General features: G+C 47.4%; 1 long non-coding RNA gene across 2 annotated transcripts; it reads left to right on the top strand.

Annotated features, from left to right (window-relative positions):
• Positions 1-911: 911 nt before the first annotated feature.
• On the top strand, positions 912-3,526 carry LOC139835342 (uncharacterized). 2 transcript variants are annotated; one of them, XR_011751143.1, is made up of 8 exons: positions 912-1,511; positions 1,595-1,663; positions 1,777-1,891; positions 1,989-2,060; positions 2,132-2,280; positions 2,606-2,695; positions 2,815-2,995; positions 3,154-3,526. It is a non-coding gene; the product is annotated as an uncharacterized lncRNA (long non-coding RNA). The 2 variants fall into 2 exon arrangements; XR_011751142.1 differs by having other exon boundaries at positions 1,777-2,060.
• Positions 3,527-5,815: the final 2,289 nt, after the last annotated feature.

The following is a 5,815-nucleotide window of genomic DNA, read 5'->3' on the forward strand; positions in this document are numbered from 1 at the left end:
TGTGCGCGGAGGTGGGGCGGATTTGACGGCGCGTTCTGGGACGCGCTGGCGACGCGGCGGCGGCGGCACGACCGGCGGGAGCCCCAGTCGCGACAACGGTGCCGACTCTCAGCAGAGATCAGACGCCCAAACGGTCGGGAAATCCAGCGGCGGCGGTGGGGTGGGAGGCGCGGGAAGGAAGGAGCGACGAGAAAAGAGGCGCGAACCAACGGTTTATGCAAATAGTCGCCGACATGTGGGAGCCCGCCTCGCTTTTCGTTGTGTCCGGCGTCCCCGGTGCGTCCCCTGTGGGACGGGGACGGGCTCGGGGCGCCGGACACCGTATCGGGCCGCACCGGACAAAAATGGGCTTTGGGGGTCGCGGCTGGAACGCATTTTTTGTCCGGCGTGCCCCAAATCCCTTTGGGGGACGTTTTGGGGGACGCGGCTGGAGATGCTCTTAGTGAGTTAGTGTTACTTCAGTACGTATCCCTTGTATTTTCGTAGTTGAAAAAATGGTCTGGCTGCTAGCCTAGGTTGGGCAGCTGTCATCTTATTTATATCATCTCGATCAGGTGCTTGCGTAATACTCCAATGGTAGTATGTACAAGCCAGCTGCCGTGTTCATGTCGCCTGTTTCCTGAAGGATCACCTTTTTCTTTCCTTCACGGTCCGCATCAAAGAATCGACAACACATTCGAAAAGAAAAAGAATGGAGAACACATCCTTTCTGACGTGTTCTAATCGAATTTGGCATGCTACGGTACTTTGGATAGGTTGCGTCGAACACGTAAATCTTTTTTTTCCACTATCCTGTTAGTTGTTTCGTGTCTCTTTTTTTCTTTGGGTGAAAGGGCAACCGGCAACCGGTTGTTATCCTTTCTTACCCGTCGCCCCGGTGTGACCGCTTTACTCTGGATTTCTCCGCTTAAACGGCAGATGGTCAAAGAACTGCACCATCGAGCTACTCGCGTGCGGAAAAGGCTTTATTCTTCTCTCCCTCGCTACTTGCCGGAGAAGGGCCACGGCAGAGCTTCGGGGCGACGGCGTCGCTGGACAATACTACTATTTCGCGGGGTCAGCTTGCACATCGGCGCCGTGGCCCGTGGGTGTGGAATGCTTCTTTTTAGTCTATTTCACTTTTTCGTGTTCTTTCTCCCGATCTAGATGCTACTCCGTATTTGTTTTCTGCTGTGACTACGCACGGTATTTCCGGCCGGACGAGGAGGTCCTCCTTCTGCGTTGTCTTCACCGGCTCCACCTCGGAGTCGTGGCCTGCAGGATATCGCCGCGGGATTGCAGGGCAGGTCGCCGTGCCGGGGCGGCCGCGTCTAGGAAGCAGAGACCTCGGTCGACCTCGCCGGAGCCATCCGCTACCCGCCCGCCCCGGCCTTCACAACATCCGGCGTTGGTCTGCCGCGCCAAGGCGCATCTCCGGCACCAACCGCCTCGACCCGATTCGCCCCCTGTCGTTGTCCCCGTCTCCGACCTGAGCCGACCTGAGCCCCACCCGCTCGCGAGGCCGTGCGCAGGTAAGATCGCAACCTTCCCTGTCCTGCGTCAGCTCAATTTTTTCTTTCCCCTCTCTCGGATCTCTCTCTCTATCTATCCACAGGTGGTGGGATTACTCGTGAAGTACGACGGCAAGCTCGACATGAAGCTCTTCATCCCCTGCGGGAATAAGGTGAGCGTGACTTTCCCTGTCACTTTCCTTTCATTGTATTTCTTTCCCTATGCCTCGCTTGATCCCAAGGTCGGCCACTGATTCTCCTCCTCAACGGGTGAGGTGATGTCTAGGAGGAGCTGCACTCTTGAGCGGCAGCATACAACCGATGCCCCGCCCTTGCGCGTCACCAAGATCGGGTAGTCACGCCAAGCAGCAGTAAGCAGCTGTGACGAGGACGGAGAGCAGGTCTTCGATGAGCAGCGCCAGTCATCCACTTGCTGATGGTTTTATCTGACTTTTTTTTGTCTAATTTGATGTTTCCTCAATGCCATCTGTTTCTCAGGTCTCAGCATTTCTGTTGCTCCCTTTCTCTGAGATTGCAGATTACAGCTTTACCGCTAGCACGGAGACTGAGGTGCTGAACATTTTTTCTATCTATATAGCTGTTCCATGTGACCTACATAGTGCTAATTTGTTTCTAAACAGAGCTTATGGGACAAAGCAGAGTGTGTACATAAGGCCCAGCGTTCTGTCCTGGCAGGAAAGTCTAGCAGCTTGGCAGCTCAGCTAACCACCATGTGATCGTGTCTTAGCCTGATGGAGGTGACGTTGGTGCTATGAGCGTTTTTCTTCAGGTTGGCTGTAACTCCTCTAATACACCTTGGTGTTTTTTATTTTATTTTATTTTGCTTCTGATGACTCCAGCAGAACATCCACACCACGTCGGACGATATTTAAGAACGCTGTGTCTATTATCATATCTGAGAATTCAAAGTAGGTAGTATATATGCTCCCAATCTTAGGTAAAAAAATTCTGGAGTATTTCAAGAATTTAATTGTTATTACAATAGATCTTACTACCTGATCTGAATTTTGTACAGTTGCCACTGTTTTCTGTTTCCTGATGTACTTTGTGTATGTTACTTTTCTTAATTCCAACTTTGTTTTGTGCTTCCACAGGAGCAGGGCATGGTGGGTTCGACAAGATCAGCGGCCCTTGGTTATTTGCTGAGCAGGCTGGTCATTGTGCACCTCGATTTATTTGGTCAAGTGAGTTCTTCTCACTCTCAAGGTCTTTGTTGTTTTATCTGATTTCTCTGTATTATTTGTTCTGGTTTTGGTGGCCTCTTAATTTGTTTCTAATTTTATTCGTTCTTATTTTTTTTCAGGTTTGCGTTGGGGTCCTTTGGATCTTTGTCTTTGGCTGACCGGTATGGTTCATCTAATGGTTGGCGTTTACGGGTGATGATTCCCTAGGAAGAGACGGAGTTCTTGGGCTATTTTGCCTTTGATATATTCGTCCGTTCCTGATTGGGCTGTTATTGGCGTTGCTCAGTATCACTCTGATGGGTATGATGTGTTGGCTCCTTTGGTTTTTTCTGGCTCTTCAGCGCAATATTTGGCTGGCTCTGGTGCACTTTTGCCTTCCAACGTGCCAGCTAATCAGGATATGCCAATTAATCCACTGCCTAATCATTTGTACATTTTGTGCATTTGTCCTTCCACAGCACCGAAGGAGATCATCATCATCATATCCTCAAACGAAGAGGACAACGGCGGAGGCACCTGACAAGTCAAGAACAAATAGAAAAGCTACCCTAGCTACCTTACTCAACCATGTATCCCAGCATTAGTGTGGATTAAATCTGCTAGCAATACATCTCCTCTATCCTGCGTCATGCAGTCCTATCTTCTATGCAATCAAGCAGGGATATGTACCGGCACCGCCGGCAAATGTGCAATCTCGACGCCAACTAAGTGCATCTGATATCGTTGCAAAATAGAGCAGCTAGATCAATCTAATGCACTATGTAATCCAATATAAAGATCTACTACCTCGACCAATTAATGTATGGAGTAACTTTTATTATCCTGTTTCCTTTACTTTCATCCAATATTCACATCTTTCCTTTCTTCGATACATATTGACCTTACAAAAATAAATTTCCAACACTAAACTTTTAAACTGTTGCCCTTCCAACTATCAACTATGCCGATCATGAACCATACACTCAATAACAATAGCAATTATGCATGTTGTTTAGAAATAATAACACGGGCCACGGGCGCGGCGTGCCGCCACGCCTATGCTTCCTAGTGCTAATCTCACAGATGGCCCCGATGTGTTAAGTCTCACCGACTATTGAGTAGTGACAGTCGGACATGTGACGGAGCATTGGTTGGACGCTGGAAGCTGTGCAATAGTTAGGGATTTGAGGCTTTCGAGCTCCAGCGATTCTTTTAGTTTTTAACTGAAAAAATTGTAGAAAAATATACATATATTTGTAAAAAATAGATATATTTGTAAAAAATTGCTACAAACGTAAACAAAATTGTTGGACATATGACCTAGAGGCAATAATAATAAAATTATTAGCATATATTATTGTTCATGATAAGTGTTTGTGCTTCGTAGTAGAATTGTATTTAGCAGAAACATTAATACTTAGGGATTTCTATTTTCGTGCCCCTACTTCGTTAGTTATACTCAGTTTCCCCAGCTCGTTAGTTTTTCCCCAGCTTTCCCCTCCCTCTAGTTTGAAACCCCTCGAAGACGCGGGTTGCCGTCAGGTCAGAGGCCTTACCGTTACCGTCAGGTCAGTTCCTCTCTGACCGTCTCGTGCTGACGGGTAGCCATCCATCTACCGCTGACGCGTGGGTTGTTTTATTTCCTTATTGTATACGCGGTGCTGCCAATGACAAATGGGGCCGCTCTATGGGGCTGCCGCAGCCAATGACCAGTGGGTCGTCTATTTATTTATAGAAAATTATATATTGCCGCTCTGTGGGGCCTCCGCAGCCAATGACCGTTGTGGCAGGTGACTATTTTCGCAGCTTAATCTAAAGTGACTCTTATGCTAAACATTGTGCATCCCGACGTTGACCTAGCAGTGGCGGCGAGCATAGCCGTTCTAACCATGCCGATATCGGCATCGGCATCGGCATCGTTTGGAGGATGTGGTGCTCGAATAATAGTGGAAATGCGATATTATTTTTTACATGCATAATATATAGAAAATAGCTAGATCTCTAAATCGATGCATATGAAGCTACATATATATTCTTGGTCATAATCCCCTTATCTAAAGGGGATGGATGCATGGCTTCACGTCGTCGTCGCTTTCATCGTCAGTATCTTCGTCGTCTGAGTAGTACTACCTCCTGCACATTGTTCTGTCGAACACCTTCACTGTGAGCACATCATCGCCTTCATATTTGAAGTGTACGTAGCAGCCGAAATCCACACCGTGCGCGATGGCGAATTTCTCCCAGCCCTTGTCGAGGTAGATCCGGCCTTGTCCGTCAAATAGGACCTCCACGGTCCAGAGACGAGGACCGCAGTCAGCTGCTCGCAGATACACCTTAGCTGGCTCCTGGCCTTCAAGATAGTCCGCAAATTTTTTTGGGAGTTCCTGCATAGAGATCGAGCGCCGATTGTTTGAAATTAAAGGTTTTTTAGAACATGCCCATAATTAATCACATGCATCATATATGTGGGAACACGTACGTACCTTCTTGACCAAAGGGTCTTCATAGACGACGATGAAGAACTCATCTATGATCAATGGCAGTGTTGACGGTGGTGGTGGCAATGATGATGATCCACTTCCCCTTCCCCTTCCCCTTCCCCTTCCGGTCCGTGTCCGAGACGTGGAAGCCATGGCAATGGATCAAGTGTATGTGAACGAAGAAGAGAGAGGCAGAACCTATTGACACAAGGGATGGCCGTGTGGGTGTTTATAAGGGAGAGATGACCGTTGTAGGGGTTTACACAATAAAATAAGGAGGAGGTGAACGTTGGTGGGGGTTTACACAATAAATTAAGGAGGAGATGACCGTTGTGGGGGTTTACACAATAAATTAAGGAGGAGACGACCGTTGTGGGGGTATATATCTCAACAAAAAAGTAATGCGGACTATCTTGACGGAAATGGAACTTCGTGATATAGTTTATCATTTTACCGTGAAAAGTAATGCCTAAAAGAAATGGTAATTCGTGATAGTTTATCATTTACCGTAATGGCTACAACAAATCGTTGATGGTTTATCATTTTTTGCGTGAAAAGTAATGGCTACAAGAAATGGGTGATGGTGTATCATTTTTTGCGTGAAAACTAATGGCTACAAGAAATGGGTGATGGTGTATCATTTTTTACGTCAAAAGTAATG

This window comes from Lolium perenne, chromosome 2, assembly GCF_019359855.2.
Source record: "Lolium perenne isolate Kyuss_39 chromosome 2, Kyuss_2.0, whole genome shotgun sequence".
In the NCBI taxonomy this organism is placed as follows: Eukaryota; Viridiplantae; Streptophyta; class Magnoliopsida; order Poales; family Poaceae; genus Lolium; species Lolium perenne.